We start from the raw sequence: 21138 nt of genomic DNA on the forward strand, positions 1-21138 counted from the left end.
TTCTGGAACCCAAGGGGGGCCGGGTCAGAGCACCCAGGGTCTCCAGCCTTGTTGCTACCTCTCCATCCTGGATTCGTAGGTTCTTACTGCCCTCTGCAGTTCCCTCGAGGTATTGATAAGCTGCGCAAAACCGGTCTTTACCTGGCGCTGTAGCTCCACCCAGTGCTTCTGCCAGGTCAGTGGCACATGCACCTGCATTGTCAGCCCCCTGCGGGGCATCCCTGAGAAGAGCTGCCTAAGAGAATTCGGACTTAAGAGGTGTGGTTTGTTGTTGTTTTTGCTTTGGGGCCCCATGAGAAACTCTCACCAGTCATCTGCCTTAGAGCCCGGCTCCCTGTGACCTTAGAGCAGCTGAGAAGAGGAGGGAAAGAGAAGGGACCATGTCAGCACAGCACCAACCCTTCCTCCAATGGTGGGGCCAATAGTCTCACTGCCAGTATCCCAAGTAGAACTGAAAGCTCCCGCTCGGGAGAACCCTAGAAAGCCCTAAGGCAGTGATGCCCACACTGTATTGACCCAGATCCCCAGTAAGACATGTTTTACGCAACAACTGCTAACATGTCCATGATTTCCTATTCTGCCTTTTCCATGAAAAGCAAAAACAAAAAAAGCTTGCCACAACTTAATAAGTAGAATTCACAGCTCATTAATGGGTCATCACCTGCTGTTTGCAAAACACTGGCTGAGGCCAACCCCTCATTTCAGAGAAGAAACAGAGGGCAAAGAAAGAACAAGTGTGCTTAATAGCAATCAGGGGCAGAGCCAGATCTCGAATTCAGCTCTCTGAGCTCTTCAGCCATCGCACTAGGGAAGGCCTCCTCTGGGCTCTGTCCCAGGGCTTCCTTTGCACTGAAGCCCAGAGACCTCACTCTCTGTGGCCCTGATCCAGTTAGGACGGACTATCAGGATCCGACCGGAGGCGCCCTCTGGCCCCTGAAGTCAGGGGTTGTCAGCTCACGTCCTCCCAGATGAACTTCCCCTGTTCCAGCACAAGGAGGCAGCAAAGAGAAGCAAACAGCCTCGCTGGTGGAAAGGAAAAAGGGCGTGGCAGGCTCCTGACAGGTGCTTTAACCTAGGAGGTAAGTGAATGCCATCAGCATCGTCACTTGAGGCCAGAGGCTTGAAGGCAATATTGTACCAAAGACCTTCGGAATTTACTCACCTTTAGAGGTTCAAGGGTATGAGGAATACACTTATGACCATATAATGCCCAGTGCAATATTTGTTGAGTGAGCTCTGATAGCAATACCTGTGCAATCTTCCTGAAAAGTGTTTTGTCATTCTGTTTCAAAATGTCTTAATGTTCAAGCCAGAAATTCCACCAGTAGGAGTTTAATGCAAGGTACTAATTATATATACAAAGTTGTTTGCTACCAAATTACATATCTTTAATGGAAAATATTAAATAATGTCAACATGGAATTCGTTTTTAAATCCTGCTACAACAACAAAAAATGTACGCTGGGCAACCATTAGGCATGGTGACGGAGAATGTAAAACGGAGCGCGCACAGTCGTACGTGCGCAATGAGCCGTTCGCATTAAGCGTCCAGAGAATCTCGTAGTGCGGCGAAGGTGGAGGGTCTCCCTAAAGAGGGTAGTTATTCAGCGTCACCTGGGGAGTTTTTCAAACCACACAGCCTTCCCCAGCCCTGGCCCCAGCAAACTGTGATGTGACCCCCTGGGAGCAACAGCTACTTTTGAGAATCCTTGCTGGGGGTGGGGCAGAGCGATGTGGGAAGCGCACACATACCCATTTGTTCGAGGGATGTGTGTGCACGTGGGATGTTGGTGGGATGTCCCTAGCATGGTGGCGGGACTTGTTTCTGGGTGGTGAGATTTCCAAATGATTTTACAAGAATAAAAACAATACTTCTAATAACTATGATAAAAATACGGTTTGTTTAATCACCCACCTGTTGAAGGACATCTGGGCTGTTTCGGGGGTTTCGTTATCACAAACAAAGTGGCCGTACACGTTCACATGCAGGTTGTTGTGTGAGCACGATACCGCTTCTCCGACATAAAAGCCGAAGAGTGCAATTGAGACTTGTTTTACGGCCTAGCATATGGTCTCTCCCGGAGAGCGCTCTGCGTGCACTCGAGAAGAAAGTATATTCCGTTGTGGGTTAGTGTTCCGTAGATGTATGTTGGGTCTAGCTGGTTTATAGTGTCGTAACAGTTTTCTGTATCCTAGTTGATGTTCCGTCCAGTTGTTCTATTTTTGACAGTGGGGTGTGGAGGTCTCCGACTATGATTGTTGAATTGTCTGTTTCTTTGTTTCCGTCAGATTTTGCTTCGTGTGTTTGGTGCTCGGTCTGTCATTAGGTGCACATATGTTTATAATCATGGTATCTTCCTGATGGGTGGACCCTTTTGTCTTTAGGAAATGTCTTACTCTATATCTGGTAACATTTTTTATTTTAAGATCGATTTTGTCTGCTGTCACTCTGGCCATTCCAGTTCCCTCGTGGCTGCTGTCTGCATGATGTGTCTGTTTCCATCCTCCCACCTTCAGACTGTTTGTAGCTTTCGACGTGAACTGGGTCTCCTGTAGTTGGATTGGGTGTGTTTTCAATCCATTCTGACAATCTCTTACCTTTATTTGAATTGTCTCATCTACTCGCGTTTAATGTTCCATTGATATTGTTGGATCTCCAGTTGTTTCACCTTTCGTTTTCTGTTATGTCTCATGTCTTTTGTGTTCCTCTGTTCCTCCTTTACTGCTTTCTTTTGTAATAAGTGAATCTTTCCAATGTAATGTTTTAATCTTTTAAGGATTTTTTTCAGTTTTTTTAGCTATTATTTTCATGGTTGCACTAGGCCTTACCATATGCATCTTAACTCATCAGAATCAGGTTCAGATTCATATTAGCTTAATTCTGGTGAGATATAGAAATGTTACTCCCATATAGCTCTATTTCGTCCCTCCTCCCTTCTTATTATGGTAATATTGCTGTATAAGGAGCTTTATTTATTTATTTATTTATTTATTTATTTATTTATAAGATTTTATTTATTTATTTGATAGGGGGAGAGAGGGAGCACACCAGTAGGGGGAGGAGCAGAGGGAGAGGGAGAAGCAGGCTCCCCGCTGAGCAGGAAGCCTGATGTGGGACTTGATCCCAGAACCCCAGGATCATGACCTGAGCCGAAGACAGACGCTTCACCGACGAGCCACCCAGGTGCCCCAGGAGCTTTTTTAAAGTACGGATTACTACATCAAACTAAAAAGCTTCTGTACAGCAAAGGAAATCAGTAACAAAATGAAAAGTTAACTTACAGGAAATATTTGCAAATCACATATCTGATAAGCAATTAATATCCAAAATATATGAAGAACTCCTACAAGTCCATAGCAAAAAACACCAAATGATTTGATCTAAAGATGAGCAGAGGATTTTCAGGCAGTTTTCCAAGAGACTCCAGTCAGCCCGCAGGTACGTGAAATGGTGCTCAGTATCGCTCATCGTCAGGGAAACGCAAGTCAAACCACCGCGAGATATCACCTCACACGTGTCAGAACAGCTTTTACCAAAAAGATAAGAAAGAACAAGTATTGGCGAAGATGTGGAGAAAAAGGAAGCCTCTTACACTGTTGGTGGGAATGCAAACGGGGGCAGCCACTGTGGAAAACAGTATGGAGTTTCTCCAAAAATTAAGAATAGAATTACCCTATGATCTAGTAATTCCACTTCTGTGTATTTACCTGGAGGAAATGAAAAATTAACTTGAAAAGGTATCTGCACCCCCATGTTCACTGCAGCCTTACATATAATAGCCAAGATATGGAAACCACCTAAGTGTCCGTCAGTGGATGAATGGGTAAGGAAAATGCCGTGTATGTATATAAGAGAATATTATTCAGCCATAAAAAAGAAGGAAATCCCACCATTTGCAACAACATGGGTAGACCTTGAGGGTGTTGTGCTAAGTGAACTAAGAAAGATAAATACTATACGATCTCACGTGTGGAATTAAAAACACAAAAAAACAGGAAACAAAAAACACCCAACCTACAGATAGAGAAAAAAAAATGGTGGCTGCCAGAGGCAGGGCCTGGGAGGGGGGAGAGATGGGGGATGGGGATCAAAAGGTACGAGCTTCCAGTTATAAGTCCCAGCAATGTAACATACAGTGTGGAGAGGGTAGTTAATTTTTTCTTAAATATTTGAAAGTTGTTAAAAGAGTAGAGCATAAAAGTTCTCATTACAAGAAAAATATTTTATAATTATGTGTGGTGATGAATGTTAACAAGGATTATTCTGGTGATCATTTTGCAATATATATATCATGATTATATTATAGATAATATGTATTATTATATATAATAATTGTTATATACCTGAAACTAATATAATACTATATGTCAATTATATCTCAATTTTAAAAATTAAAAAACAATAGGGGCTCCTGATGGGCTCAATCAGTGGAGCATGTGACCCTTAATCTCAGGGTTGTGAGTTTGGGCCCCATGTTGGGTATAGAGATGACTTAAAAATGAAATCTTTAAAAAAGTTAAAAAATCATTAATATAAATAAATGAGTAGTTGCATATGCAAAAACTCTATTAATTGTTAAAAATCAATGGTATTATTAGTAATACTAGAATTAAAATCCAGTTCATTCTGACCTTCTCCCTTGTTGTCAATGGAGTAAAATCCAACACTAAAATGTGTGAAGCAGGGGCACCTGGGTGGCTCAGCCAGTTAAGCATCTGACTTTGACTCAGGTCATGGTCTCAGGGTCCTAGGATCGAGCCCCCATCGAGCCCCCCGTCAGGCTCCACGCTCACCGGTGGGTCTGCTTGTTTCTCTCCCTCTGCCCCTCCTGCCACTCATTCTCTCTCTCTCTCTCTCTCTCTCTCATATAAATAAATAAATAAATAAATAAATAAATAAATAAATAAAATCTTTTTAAAAATGTGTAAAGCATAACACCTATATTTCTAGGCATTTGTTCTATCACAAATATAGCTATATTCCTCTATTACCCATCACTACCTTTAAAATTCTGAAAATATTTTTTAAAAGTAAGATTTCTGCCCTCCGCCCCCAGACCTACAGAATCAGAACTTGTATTTTGTAAAGTTCCCTGGGTGATTATAATGATTGGCAAGTTTGAGGACCACTTTTGTAGCAGACGGGGGGGAAAGGCCCAAATGTAGCAACAGTCAGATCCCTGGAGGCTGAGAAGCCTGTGCACAGAGCCAGGTTTCACAGCTCCCACCCAATGCTCTTTCCTACACGCTCTGCTGCTTCCCCAAGTGACCCTCCGTAGAAGTTTCTCTCCATTTCCTGCTCTTGGCTCTTGCTTGCTTTTCAGACAAGGAGAGGGATAACATGTTTTGTAAATCACTGAGACTTCCTGGAAGTTTGAGGGGAAAGTTGGGAACCCTGCACAGATCTGTCCAGGATGACCAACCATTCGTCATGACTCATTCCAGGAAGGGCTTTGCTTGCCCTTGTGTTACCCATGAGGAAATAATCTGGGAAATGGAAGGACATTTTGTCTATTCATTTAGCATTTATTAGGAGTCTGGTGTGTGCCAGGAATTGGGGTAGGCATTAGGGATAAAAAGATAAGACACCGCTTCTGTTCTCAAGGTGCTTATAAACTACGTAAAGAATACATGGAAAATATTTAACCTACTCAAAAAGTTTTATGAAATAATTTTTTTTCATAATTTATATGGTAGCAACACCTAATTTAACATGAAATCATTGTAGCAAAACCTGACCTGAACTGTCATAAGGCAATGAATTACAGCCTTATTCATCTTGCTTAGTGTGACTCTTCATACTCTTCACTGCAGAAATATTAATGTGTTTGATTTACAGTGTGCTGCCCCAGATGTCACTGGGGTTGTTCCATAATATACAGTATCTGCACCGGATTATTTTTCTAAAATCGAAACAATTCTGAATTCTAAAATACATCTGGCCTAAGGGATTTTACTCTTCCTGGGGCTTCTGATAAGAGATCGTACACCTGTGTTTCTTTAAGTCCTTTTGGTTCAGGAGGTATTCCGGAAGTTTGAAGTTCATGGCTATTATGAAGTCAGAACTCCCCATGAAGAGCCTCTGAATGACCACTAAGATACAAATGTAAGAGAACCAGTATTTTTATGTGGGTCAGTTAGGCTCTTTGAACTTCTCCTGTTGCAGAGCACTGGACCCAGCTTGGCTTGGGAACCTTCCAGAGCATCACAACATAACCTGGGATATGGTATGATCAGTTTTGACAATGGTGGCCAAAGGGGACAACCAGACTGCATCGATCCACAGAGGCAGGGCAGTCTTAGCTGCCATTGCTGGGCAGTGACCCTGAGTCTCTGTCCAGAAGCCAGTGCCTGAGTCAGGTCAGGGTCTGGCAGAAATGAGCAATTCTCCAAGCAGCTGGGGGCAACCCAGCAATGGGAAATCCAGGGCCAAGAGGTGAGCAGCAAGGTCCAAACCCTAGACAGAGGGTTCAGAGCAGGGCCCCAGTCCCAAAGAAAGGCACAGGAAGGAGCAAGCACTCAGTCTATGAAGCTATCAGGACAAGAGCTCAGTGGATGGAGATAGCACAGAAGACCAGGTACCTGGCTGGGATGAAGGTAGGGACTGGGTCTCAGCAGCAAGGCTGCCTGGTTGCTGAGTTGCAGATGGGGATCTATGGGAATCTAAGGCTCTTCCTGCTAAGGGCTGCTTTGGCCTCTGAAATTGGGTGTGGACCGGAATCTAGAAACGTTCCCTCTGCAGGCAGGGCACAGCACCAAGGTTTGAAAGTCCATCGGGAAGAGAGATAAGGCATCCCTCCAGTCCTAGATACCAGAGTGACTTGGGTTGGTCCCTGTGTAGTAAAGTATTAACCTTGCGCATGGAAAGATTTGGTCCTTGCCCAGCTCCTGGGAGGTAAAGCCTAAGGCCTTAGAATATCCTACCTGACAAGAGTGTCTTTGTTTACCAGGGATGCTATGGGTCACACCAGATAGTCTATGCTAATAATGTGATATATGCCGGAGGCCTTGGGCCAAACAGCATCAACTTGACCTCTGGAAGGGCTGAAAGCCAAGGTCAGCCATGACACCAAGGCCTTGGGTGAGCTTCCCTGGCTGGCAATACTCTCTCTATGTTGTCACATAACGTTGCTGGGAAAAGTGAAGTGCTGTCCCCATGTCTCTGGTGGGAGAGGACCACTGGAAGTTTTCTCCTGGTCTCTCCTGGGTCCTGCCCTATGCAGCTATCTCTTCTGCTGATTTTCTTCTCTTTCCTTCCACTGCGATGAACTGGAACCATGAGTACAACAGCTCTTCTGAGTTCTGTGAGTCCTCCTAGTGAATCACTGGACCTGCAGGTGGTCCTGAGGAGCTCCAAAACGGCAGTCCTGGCTTCCTCCTTAAATCAGACTCCAAATCAACCTTGAAAGCCAAGCCCTTCTGTACCATTCTCTCTCTTCCACGTGTCTCCCATCCCAAGTCTTCAGTGACCCGCTGGGTGTCCTCTGCAGATCAATGTGCTATTGCTGTCAATCTCAATTCATCCCCAAGGTTGGGGCCCCTGGAAGCCAGTATAGCTCCCCGAGCTTCCCATCGGCACCAGTCAGAGGATTCTACTTCCATTCATCACCGTCCTTTTCTGGCTTCTGGGCCACTTCCCCACCACGAGTTCAATCTGGAGACTAGAAACGTGTTTTGAACATAACAGTTTATTAGCAAGGACTTCATAAGAGCTTGTGTACACAGCTTGGCCTGAACCCCACCCCGTGGGGAAGCTGTGTGGTCACAGTGAGATCTCCAACAACTCACCTCCCTTCTCCAGGCTTCACTTCCCTAGCTTTGGGGGGCAACTTCTCATAACCTATAGTGTCTGTAAGTGCTTTACACACTGCCGGATGAGCTGCAAAGTTCAGAAAGGACATTTTCAGAGGGTTCTGTCTTCATTAGCATTGGACAGAAGTAAAAACTTTTGTGTATATTTCCTGAGTCTCCAGTTTCCTTAGAAAATAAATATTTTGTTGTTAGCAAAGAAAAAACTCAAGGAAAGTTTGAAAAATAGAATGTAATGCTCCGTATCATGTACCATCGGGGAAATGCAAATTAAATCAACAACGAGATGTCACTATCTACCTGTTAGATTAACCAAAATCCAGAACGCGGATGCCAAACGACTAAACACCAAATGCCAGGGAGGGTGTGGAACAAGAGGGACTCTCAGTCACTGCTGATGCGAATGCAAAATGGCACAGCCACTTGGCAACACAGTTGATGTTTCCTTAAACAACTGAACATACTCTTATTATATGATCCAACAATTGTGCTTCTTGGTGTTTATTCGCTGGAAGGAATTGAAGTTTACGTCCATATGAAAAGTTCTACATGGATGCTTAATAGCAGCCTTATTCATAATTGCCAAAACTTGGAGGCAATCAAGATGTCCTTCAGTAGGTGAATGGACAAACTGATCCATCCACATGGTGGAATGTTATTCAGCACTAAAAAGAAATGAGCTATCAAGCCATGAAAAGACATGAGGAAACTTAAATGCATGTTACTAAGTGAAAGGAGGCTAGTCTGAAAAGGCTACATACTGTATGATTCTAACTATAGGACATTCTGGAAAAGGCAAAACTATGGAGATGGTGAAAAGATCCGTGGTTGCCAGGCCATGGGGTGGGGTGGGGGGGTAAATTGGTGGCCCCCAGAGGATTTTTAGGACAGTGAAAACACTTTGCATGATACCATAATGATGGATACCTGTCGTTACACATTTGTTCAAATCCATACAATGTACAACAGCAGGAGTGGAACGGAAATGGAAACTACAGACTTTGGGTGATAATGCCATGTAGGTTCATGGGTTGTAACAAATGCCCCCCTCTGGTGCGGATGGTGATGGTGGGGGAGGCTGTGCATGTGGTGGGGCTGGGGGGAATATGGGAAATCTCTGTACTTTCCCCTCAATTTTGGACTTAAACTTTTCTAAAAAATAGTCTTAAGAAAAAAATAGAACGTAGAGCAGAGGAACACATTTGTTCATGCTTTTATGAATTTCCCTGCCCCATTTGTTTATAAGCATATTTCTGATTGGCTGTAACATAGAGAAATGTTCTTTTCCCTCCACATTAAACATAACCCTCTTCTTTCCTTTTCACCAACGCAAGTCAACCTTGACCACAGGTTCCGCTTTCACTGTGATCCCTGCCCTTCCTGCATCATTCTAGGGGCTTTCCTGCCCTCTTGTTCCCTTCTGTGGTTGTCCCAGCTGATCCTGGCATGGCAGACACAGCACTCTCATTGGTGGAGGGTTCTCCCAGAACCACCACAGCCCAGGTGGTGAGATAGCCCATGTGGTGACTCCAGCAGGTGCCCCAGCCTGATTCCCTGCCCTCAATGTCTCTAATGAGCTGGAAAACAGGGAAATTAACTTCATGAATATGCAAACGACATTCCCAGGATCAGGGTCTGTCCTTATTCCTTCGCAAGACATCCTCAATCCCTCCTCCATTTGTTCCCTCATCTTGCTCCCCACCCAGCAGAATAGAGACCAGAAGGATGAAAAAGCTTTTGTACCTACTATCCTAAGGTCGTAGCGGAGTGACCATATCCCCACACCACCCCACCTTTAGGAAAAGAAGCAAAAACCCAAAGTTTTAGCTGAAATAGTCATCAACTTTTGCTTTCTAGTTGCTTGAGGACATCTAGTTTTGTTTTGAGACACAGGCTCTGGAGCCATAGCACATGGGTTTGGATCTGGCTTTCCAGTTTGCGAGCTGGGAGACCTTGGACAAGGTACTTTATCTCCATTTTCTGCCTTGGTTCCCTCAATAGCCTTGATGTAGTGATTCAATGTGTTTAATAGACAGCAAGTTTCTGGGGTGCCTAGCAGCTCAATCCGTTAAGCATCTAACTCCTTTTTTTTTTTAAGATTTTATTTATTGATTTATTTGACAGAGAGAGAGACAGGCAGCGAGAGAGAAAACACAAGCAGGGGCAGTGGGAGAGGAAGAAGCAGGCTCCCAGCAGAGGAGCCTGATGCAGGGCTTGATCCCAGAACGCTGGGATCACACCCTGAGCCGAAGGCAGATGCTTAACAACTTAGCCACCCAGGCGCCCCTAAGCATCTAACTTAATCTCAGCTCAGGTCTTGATCTCAGGGTTGTGAGTTCAAGCCCCACATTGGGCTCCACACTAGGCGTGGAGCCTACTTAAAAAAAAAAAAAAGATAACAAGTTCTTAGACCAGGGACAGGTACCCAGTAAGCGCTACCATAACTATTATTAGCTATTATTACTTTAACATGAAAATGTATAGAATTCCTTAATAGCTAGATTACTAAACTTCCCCCATATCATCTCTGTCCCCATCAGATCTGAGCGAAAGAACTATGATCCCTGGAGATATACCATGTTCTAGAACCCTTCATACAATACTGATGACCCCATTTATAAAGCATGGAGGTAGAGAAAATTTGACCCCAGAGCAAAAATCCCAGTAGCTGGGTATTTGGTGCCAAATGGTGATTAGTGATTAGGGAAATGAAAATTAAAGCCATCATGAGATGACTACACACCAATCTGAATGGCTAAAAGTAAAAAGATGCCCTATCGAAAATGTGGTTGGTGATGTGGAGTCACTAGAACGCTCATACACTCCTGAGGAACACCTGAAATTTCCTCCCACACCAGGGCTAAAACCCTTTTGCCTGGCACCAAAGCCCAGACCAACCTTGCATGACCATGAGTTTCTAGCATGGTTTCTCACTGCTCCTGAAATCCTAGGGGTAATCCTGCCTTGACTAATCATTAAAGGAGCCTTCCCCAAAACCGGTATTTTGAAACATCGTTCCTATGCCCTAGGTCAATGCACCATAGTAAAATGGAGTTTTTCTTTTCTTTTGTAAGGTGAGAAGAGGACTATTTTGAATGTAGGCCCCTTCTCAGACAATTTTAAGAAAGTGCAAATATGGAATTTGAGGACCTAGAAACCAGTTCCCTTAAAACTACTCTTGTGCACATACTTCTTGAAAAGTCTTCTGCTACCTACAAGGATAGATAGGCCCCATTTTGAAGACTGCTGTGCTGGAGAACAATGCCATGAAAGCACTAGGCACTTACTACATTTAAATTTATTTGTCGTGAAGAAGAAACAACAGAATGAAAAGCACAGAGACAAGAAACCCAGGGCAGGTTCGAGGAACAGAAGGCAGTCTGCTCTGGCTGAAGTCACAGGTGTAAGTAGAGAGAATCCTAGGAAGCAAGGCTGGAAGGAAAGGTTGGGGACAAAGCGCTAGGGCCTTGAATGCTACACTCAGGTGTTTGGGCTTCAGCTTCATTCTATAGTCACTGAAGAGTCTTAAAGTAGAAGGAGCAGTTGTGGATGACAACAAGAACACTTTCTTGGGAATCAAAGTCCTGAGTTCATTCTGCCTTGGTCACTGTGGGGCACCTGGGAAGTCCCTCTGAGGCTTCATGTCTTTGGTCAAATTCCTTAGAGAAAAATTGACTCCATGTATAAAGCATGGAGTTTAGAAGCAGAGCCTGAGACAGGAATTGAGATGCATATGGCGGATGGAGGGAGGGCCTTCAGAGGAAGGGAACGTGAGAAGCATGCTGGAGAGGAAGCTGCTAATCCAGGCTGTGTCTCAGGTGAAGACTTGGCCTCACCCACAGATGCTCTGCGTGTGACTCACACGACAGCAGAGTTGCCGCCAAGCAAGGGGCCAGGCTTGGCTTCGAATGCTGCATGAGCTGTTGGCCACCGTAACCTGCAGGCATACCAGGGAGAGGTGCTCCCATCAGCCAGAGCTGGCCTCCAGAGGACACAGGCATGAGCCTTCATCATTCCTGCCACACTCCCGGCAGTGGGGGTGGGAGTGCCAGCCACTGAGGTGGGTACGCGCAGTTCATGCCAACGTCTACCACGCAAGGCTTCCTCTTCTGTAAAACAGGCATAACACCCTGACCTCACTGAGGGTGCTGTGGGAGCCAGGAAAGAGAAGCTCTAATCTCGGGAGTGGCACGCGTGGGGACACAAATGTGTGGCTGAGTGTCTTCAGGGTGGTAACGCACGGGAGCTGGTCTGTCAGTGCATCAGACGGATTGCTGAATCTTTAGAAACTTTGCAAGCTGGTTGCGAAACACAACTATTATGAAAAATTAAATTCCATATGCTTACCGTTAAATCATTATATTAAAAACAGTGGCAAGAAATAATTCAAAACGCATCATTTCCCAACTATTGGACTGCATTTTAGTGCTAACTATGATCTCGAGGTTATTTACATCTATGGTATTGATATGGTGGGAATATCCTATCACGGGGAGCTGCAGTGCAGACCTTCCTCGTGCTGGTACCTTGAAATTGACCGTGGTGGGAGAATTTACACCACAGAAACTGGAAGATGCTACAAATCGGGGCTTCTCTTTTTTCTCAGTGAACCAATTATTAAACATTTACCCGTACATCACAGCTGCAGAGCAACTCATTCTCCCCCTAACACACAAAAATATGCACACAGTGGTCAAATGCCTGTTTGAGAGAAGGTTATCCAGGGCAAGGAGAGGGGTGGTGTTTGTTCTTGGATTTTTAAAAAAGATTTTATTTATTTAGAGAGAGAGAGATAGAACACGTGCACAAGCAGGGGGAGGGGCAGAGGCAGAGGCAGAGAGAGAATCTCCAGCAGACTCCCCACCCAACGTGGAGGCCGGTACAGGGCTCGATCGCAAGACCCTGAGAGCATGACCTGAGCCAAAATCAACAGTCAGACGCTTAACTGAGCCACCCAGGCGCCCCTTGGATTTTTTTTTTTTTTTTTAGATTTTACTTTTAAGTAATCTCTACACCCAGTGTAGGGCTCAAACCTACAACCGCAAGATCAAGAGTCACACATTCCACTGACTGAGCAGCTAGGCGCCCTCTTTGTTCTTGGAATTTTTAAAGCTGGTGTTAGTGAGGGAAGAAACACTGTGGGGCAGGGGGGTGGGGGTGTCTTCTCCCCTGCCAAATGCACACCTTCGCAGGTAAGATCTTCCTGGTCATGGTACTTGGTCCCTGTGAAGCAAAAAGAACTCACGGCCCATGAAAACTTCTCAGGTGCTTGGAATAATGTTAAATTATGGCCAGTTATCAATTCATTTAAAATGCACTCTTGTGTCTGAAAGTATGGCCTCACTTATCGAGGCCCCAGCCTCAAAGATGGAGAGTGAATGATAGGACTCCTTCTGAGCCAGAAACTCCCTAGTGGGAGGATAGCATTTTCCCTGGATCCTACCCTTAAGTACTTGAAGAAGTCGGTCCATTTGGAGCCCTGAGAGGGAGTAAGATTTAATTATTAAGGCTATTGTATTTACAAAGCCATTGTTATTTGATAGACAAATTCTTTGTCATAAATGAACCCTTAGAGGACCCTTAACCGGAAGCGTGCACAAACGCTTATGAAATTGTGACAACGCTTGTGTGGAGAAGCACACGCTGTCCCATCTGCCCAGGCAGATCCACTCCTCTGGGGCCACCCACCCGGAGGAGGTGGGAGGCAGGAGGCCACCCATCTTGGGCCTGGCTGAGCGCTGAGCTCAGGTGTAAAGCTTACAGACAGGAAATGCAGATGCTTATTTAAAACATCCTCCTGCTCACCTCCCAGGGGTTCTGTGCTAATAAATTGGCATTAATAAGATAAACTAATTGGGGGTGGACTGGCTCACAGGCCAGGCTCTCAGCTGCTACCTCCTGGCTCACAGGCCGGCAGCCAGCAGGAACCTTGCTGGGGGTGAGGGGCGGGGTGGGGGTGGGGCAGAAACAGAGGAGCCCAGGGTCTGGAGCAGGGGGCCCCTGGCTTGCTACAAACTACAGGTGAAGCCTCCTCTGCTTTTCCCCAGCCTGAGTCGGGTCCAGTGCAGGAGGAGGCACTCTTAACCATTTGGATGTATAGTTCCCTCGGCAGAGTAAAATCTTAGCCCGTAGCAGATGGGCAGGATGGAGAGACACAGAAGCCACATTTTCCTGATAGAAAACTGGGACACATAGTCACCAGATAGTTATACATTTGCTGTGTACAGAGGCAGTGTCGCAAGATAGTTTGGAGGTTGAAATGTTGCAGTGGATGGGACACGGCAGTGGTTTTTGGAAAACGAGAGGGAAGACCATTGTAAATCTTACCTTACCCAGAAAACCAGTGCCTCCGTGTTAGAGATCTTCTGTGGTTGCTACATGAGGATAAGTATTTTCTTTGGCTGTGGCTTGATACCCGGCATGGTTATTTCTGGCTACCATGTTTATTTCTCTAAGAAATAATTCTAGTAAAGTAACGTCCATTTCAAATAAAAGTAGGGAAACACATTAGTTTTCAGGCTGTAAGGACAGCCAGACTGCTTTTATTTTTTTCCTTTGGTCTGTTCAATGTTTATATATTTGCTGATACCTAATAGCAATCTGTTTACTTCATTTAGCCTGTATTTATTCAGGGGGCATTCTTTATAGTGAGACCATCTAGAAGATGGTCTCATGCCTGTCTTAGACTACAAATGTCTGTGTAATTCTTTGACCAGCAAGGAACACGGCACCGCACGTAGGGAGGTACTTAGAATGGCCCGCTCTGAAAAATTTTTTATTTTAGTTAATTTAAATTTAAATAGCCACGTGTGGCCAGTGGCTACCGTCATTCCACACTGCGATCTATGCTCATCACAGCTCTGCTTTTATTCACACACCCATTCAACAAATATTTTTGGAGTTTCAACCCTGGGCAGTGTGCTTTGCTGGGCTCTGTGGATTACAGGATTCCCTGCTCTCAGAAAACTTCCAGTCTAGCAGAAAACACGCCTATAAGGAAACACGGTGTGATGAGTGCAAGGAAGGAGCTTTTGTCTTGTGCACGGCTGCCCAGATGAGAGGCTGGGTCTGGCAGAGGGAGAGAGTTTTCCCCGCAGGAGTTGTGTTTAAGCTGGGTCTTAATATAGTAGTACACCACAAAGTTAAAATGAGCGAGAGGGTTCAGGAAAAGAAGTCGTTTAATATATCTTACCCGTTTGCTCGTGATGACGCGGATGCCTTCGTGCTTAGCAGTGCATGACCACCCTGAAGACTATTCATACAAATAGGTCTGCAAGACAAGTGCAAAACAAAAAGCTCTTTTAATTTTTTAAAGTTTTATTTAATTAAGGAATCTACACCCAATGTGGGGCTCGAACCCATGACCCCAAGATCCAGAGTTGTATGCTCAGTTCCGACTGAGCCAGCCAGGCACCCCTTTTTTAAAATTTTTATTTTATTTTTTTAGTTTTAAGAAAAAGCTCTTTTGACGATGTTTTTTTTTTTTAAAAGATCTTATTTATTTATTTGACAGAGATAGAGACAGCCAGCGAGAGAGGGAACACAAGCAGGGGGAGTGGAGAGGAAGAAGCAGGCTCATAGCGGAGGAGCCTGATGTGGGGCTCGATCCCATAACGCCGGGATCATACCCTGAGCCGAAGGCAGACGCTTAACCGCTGTGCCACCCAGGCGCCCTTGACAATGGTTTTTTAAATGCCAGGATTTCCCAGCTGGGGAGGGATTGTGGTCATTCACCTGTTTGGGGACAGGATCAGAAAGGAACCTGCCTGGGAGATCAGTCCTTAAAGGCCTCTGGAAAACCAAGGTTTCCTACATTTAGAGAGAGAAAGGGTGTGAAGCTGAGCTTGTCTTGCCGGCTGGCTGGCGGCAAGTCGGAGAGGGAGAAATGTCCGCTTTCCCTACTATTGTTGGTAAAAGGAGGCCTTTCACTGCAGTATAGAACAGCTCCAAAAACTCCTTCTCTCTCTAATATATGGGTGCAGATGAAATTTGCCCCAAATGGTCATGGCAGACGGTCTTAAAAAGGGGAAATATGCCCTGTGTAAAAGCAGACACCAGCGCGGCTCCGCTCTGCCTCACTCGGAGCAGGGACTGGCTGAGGACATGCACCTAGACTCGGGGCTGCCTCCCTGCTGTTCTGGGGCCTCTCCTCCTCTCCACCTGCCTCCTCGTGTACTGCCCAGTCTCCTGGGAATGGCATTTCACCCACGTAGGGGAGAAGACTAATTCCATGTACTGGTGGGGAGGCCCTGTGTCTGGGAGCTAACAGCTTGGTGATCAGAAGCTCAGTTCTGCCCTCAGCAGTGCTGGGCAGGGGGTCATCCCAAGGAGATCTTATTTTTTATTTTTAAATTCCAAAGCAGGAAGTGGGAAAGCAGGTGGAAAAATGCTCTCCAGCCTGGAACTGGGTGGGGGCAGAAAAGGCTAGGTACCTAAGCAAGAGGAGAGGCTTGTCTCTCATGGCTTCCAGCTTCTGGAAGGACCTATAAGAAATGGGGGCTCCCTGGCTGCTTCTCCCAATGGCTTTCTCTGCACCTGCTTTCCTGTCCTCCTGCGTTGTGAGGGACATAGATTCCAGGAACGTTCTAAAATTTGCTCCTTCTATTGTTCCTTTGAGCGCGCTCCTCAGCTTGCTTTCCTACGTCTTCGTCTCCCCACCTTGCTGTTGCTGAGTGTGGCCATCACTCTGTTCTTGTTCTTCCTCACGGTGCCAGAATTTCTTCCCTTCAGTGCTCGTCCACAATGGGTCAGTGTAAGAGAGTGTGTGAACTGGGAAGGGGACACATTCTGGAGTCTCTGAGATCTTTGTGCAAATCCCAACTGCACCCTTTACCATCTTCAAAGTTAGCAGCAGCCCCCAAGACCACCCTCACTTCTGACATCACTTGCAAGCTTGGGCATCCCCAAGACCACTCTCAGGTTCTATAATGAGCTAGTAGAACACACAGAACTCACCAGAAGCTAGAATACCCACAGTTACATCTTATTACAGTGAAAGGATACAGATTAAAGTCAGCCCGGAGAAGAGGCACATGAGGCAGAGTTCAGGAGAGTTCCACAGGCAGAGCTTCTAGTTGCCCTCTCCCCATGGAGACGTGGAGAGAGCGCTGCGTTCCAATGACGTGTTGCCAACCGGGGAAGCTCACCCAAGCCTTAGTATCCAGAGTCCTTCTGGAGGCTCAGTCATGCAGACATGGCTGACCACCTGTGTAACTAACTTTCATTTCCAGCCTCTCTGGAGGTTGAGCTGATACGTGCCTGAAGCCCCCACCATAAATCACAGCATCTGCATAGACTACCTAGTGTGGCCTCAGGTCCCCAGGTAAAGACTCTTTTATCAGGCAGGACATCCCATGGGTTCAAAGGTGACCTCCCAGAAACCAAGGGCAAGGCTGGTCCTCTCTTTGGGCCAGGTTAATCTTTGACCACATCTCATCTGTGTGATGTTGAGATCTTCCTAGCCTCATTGGGTCTCTCTTTCCTCATCAGCACACTGGAGGCAATGACAATCAATCTTCCTGGGGTTTTGCGATGACTAAGTGATATATCAGATGTAAAGGACCTTGTATGTGAAAGGCTTCAGTGAAAATTAGGTCCCTCCTGATATCCTCCAGGTGCTCGGTTCTCATCTCCTAAACTGCCCCGGGGCATCATTCCCTCTCTCCTCTTCTTCCCACCCCTTATACCAACTTACTTTCCCCCGGAAAAGGGTAATATCCTACATGTTATTATTAAACTGTTCTTCTTTTAAAAAGATGTGGGTGTGTTTTATTTTTTTTTAAGTGGCTCCATACCTCTCCATTGCACAAATTAACACAACATATCAGATCATTGTCTTCTGGATGGGCTACAGCGAATGTCCCTATGCATACACATCTTTGTGACTTGCTAGTGTTCCTACAGCCGGAATTCTTCAAGGTGGCACTGATGGGGCTAAGGGTCTATTCAAAGTCCTGACGGTATTGCCAAACTGCTCTCCCTAAAGCCTATATCAAGTTAAACCTCTACCCCAAATGCATGGACTAGCCTACTTCCCCATACCTTCTGGCCACCATATGCAGGAGAGTGGTTTGGAGGGCATAACAGACACTGCGGGGACCCGGCCCTGGCCCTCAGTTTTCCACCATCCCTGTGCATGTCCAGTGTCCTACTGCATACTGAGACTCAGTGCATGGGGGCTTTCTCTTCGCCTGAGCCCAGGGTTAGGCAGGGCTTGTGCCATTGATTGGGAACAATGAGATGCTAGGGAATGTGAAAGTCATTGATGACTTGCCATTCACCATGAAAAAGGACATAGTGAGCAGGGTTTCAGGTCAATAGAGTCCATGCCCACTGGAGTTTCAGCCAGAACTCGAAATACAAACTCAGGGAAGAAGAGGAAGCAGGAAGGCCAGATGAATGTCTGGAAAGAAAAAAGCAACCACTGTCTGCCCTTGGCACCGAGAAGAGCTGTTCCTGACACACTAGCAGAACAGTCTGCACCCGATCCAGGCTTGTCTTTGTCCCCGGCGTCCATCGCCAGCAGGTGGTGTCCCCTGATCAGGACAGGCCAGTGGCTGGGGACACTGCGGCCAAGGAAACACCTGCTACCACGCCATCAGGGCATCTGGGGGCCTTACACTCCCATCAGGCCCTTCTTTCCTTCTTTACACTAACGCCATGAGACAGGAGCTCCAGTTCAGTTTGAACCACCCGAACACTGCATGACTCTTATCCGCATCATCTTCTCTCTAGGACTTGGTTATCTCAGCTGTTAAAAAAAAAAAAAATGAAGGAAAGGAAGAGAAGTAGTAAGTCACATTTGTGCAGAGCACTTGGTTTACAAAGTGCCTTATCTCCTTGGTCGTAGCTTTATCCCCACTTCACAGATAAGAGTAAGAAGTCAGAGAGGGATGAGGTGATCTGCCCACGTTCACCCTGCTGGACAGCCAGGACTTTCCTGGAAAATCCTGTATTTCTTCAACTTGCCTATACTGGGAGATTCTAACATTGTAAATCTAAGATTTTTAGGGCCTGCCCTAAAATAGTGAAGTAGTTTTAAGTAGGAGCCTTCAGACCCACTAGGGCTTTGACCTGTTACTTGGGCAGGTTACTTGAGCGTTGGTTTTCCCCTCTTGAATAATTATAAGGCAATATTTATTAAGCATTTATTATATGACAAACATTGTGCTACATGAGTTATTTTGCTTATCCTCAGAACAACTCTATGGGGTAATATAATTACCCCCAATTTACAGATGAAGAAACTGAGCTTGACGAGGTCAATTGCAGTGTCTTGCGCATAGAGAAACCAACAGAGATTGGAACCTGTCAAAATAAAATGCTCCAGAGAGAATCTTCAAGGGAATAAAATTGATAGAATCTCTGATCGTTCTGAACATATGGATACAGACAATTGATGGAGAATTTAGAGTTGAATTATAATTACTGTAAATAAAACAAGTAAACAAAACATGATAATTATTAAGTCCAGAAAAAAAACAAAACAGGAAGTTTGCAGGAAATGAAAGGTCAGTTGTGAAAGGGTTGAAGTTGTCATAATCAATATTTCTTTTGATATAACCAATATCAAGATGTGACTAAATTGAGAGGTGGGGAGGGGGACGGGAAGGCTATGTGAGAGATGAAGGTAGGACTAAAAGGGTGTCTTTTATAGGGTTTTCACTATTCATCAAGAGACATTGCCTGGACCAGAAGCAAGAAGTAGCAATTTAGCATGTTATTTAGAGATAGGGAGGAAAAGAGCCAAAGAAACAACTCAGAAGAGTTGAAAGCGATGGCTTCCGGAGAGGGCAGAACATGAGGAAAATGTATTTTATAAGAAATCTTATAGAATGATTTGACTCTGATTCAGCTATATGCTTGTATAGCTTTAATTATATATTTTTAAAGAATTATATATTCTTTAATTATATATTTTAATTTAATTATATGTTTTATTAAAGAAATAGAAGGAAAATAAGTAACTTGCTCAAGCTGACCCAGATCTGATGTGGTGGAGGTAGGATTCGAACCCCAGCAGGCTGCCTCTAGAGCTGATGCCACAGCCATTGTGCAACGTGGCCTATAAAATATCCACCTCCTAGCGCTGTAAAAAGCAAGTGACTGATGTATACAAGAAACCCAGTGGCTGAGATACAATAAATGCTTACGAAAGGAAAATTATTTTCTTTCTCCCATTGAGCCAGCCACGTGGATACTTCTGGTAAGGAAGGGAGGGGGGTCCTACCCTGGGTCCAGGCCTGAGGGGCCCTGGTGCTTTGAAGCACCTTCCTCTAAGTTCTCTAAGTGTCCCTTCAGTGCCTGGGACCCACTGGGGTCAGTAGTGTCACCTGAATGGGGCTTCCCAGTTTCCAGATTCTCCCCTACAGAGAATTTTCCAACCCTGTACATTCCCTCCTCCTCCCTTTCCCCAAAGGGGTTGACCAGACACCCCTCAGAAGGGCCAGGACTGGCTGCTCCAGGGTCATCCTGGAGCCTGTGGTCAGGCCAAGCTCCAGAAGGGTGCACTATTTCATTCAGAGGACTGTGTGAGGTCAGGCTGCCAGAACGATGCTGAGAAAAGATTTTGAGTGAAATCAGATTGTTCGTATAGACTGGGGTCCTGCAGAAACTTTTGCCCAGGGTCCCTGACGCCCACGGGAAGCTCTGCTTTCAGGCCCTGCCATATGGACCTTCCTCTGTTTCCCATGACATAGTCTTTATCCAGTAGCTCTAATTGCAGGTCTCAAAGCAGCCAACGGAAGAGCGGAACATTTTGTCAGTTACGTGGAGGATTCCGTCCTCCACTTTTCACTGTTCGGTGCAGGAGGACACTGAGGAAGTGTCACGTCCTTGTGAGAGACTTCGTCACAGCGCCAGGACAACACTGAGATCTCTGGCCTCCCAGTCATTGGACTTCTTCCACCCTATCTCAAGTCTGGGACAGGGCCTGAGCCCCCATAGCGCAGAACAAAATCTCCCCTTTTTAAACGACCACGCTAGCCCCAGCGGGAATCACAACTTTCTTACATCCCCGATTTGGGATCCAACAACTCTTCAGTCAACAAACGTCCCTGGAGAGTCTACCCCAAGCAAGTCTCCCTGGGAACACAAGCTCTCCGACACATTTCTGCCTCCAAGAAGTCACAGTCCGATGGTGGAGGGGCATTTACAGGACAAAACGTGATACCGCGGGGACTTCAGTGACGCTCCTTTTCAATGCCGGTGGTTGGATGAGAAGAGAAAGCAGGAGCTTTTTTTCCGGCGGCGCAGGCCTAGCGAACAGCTCCCGGACGCGCTGGGCGGGGCTGCGGCCGGAGCATCTCCACCCCGCCCCCCTCCCCCCCC

This window comes from Ursus maritimus, unplaced genomic scaffold, assembly GCF_017311325.1.
Source record: "Ursus maritimus isolate PB19 unplaced genomic scaffold, ASM1731132v1 scaffold_2, whole genome shotgun sequence".
NCBI lineage: Eukaryota > Metazoa > Chordata > Mammalia > Carnivora > Ursidae > Ursus > Ursus maritimus.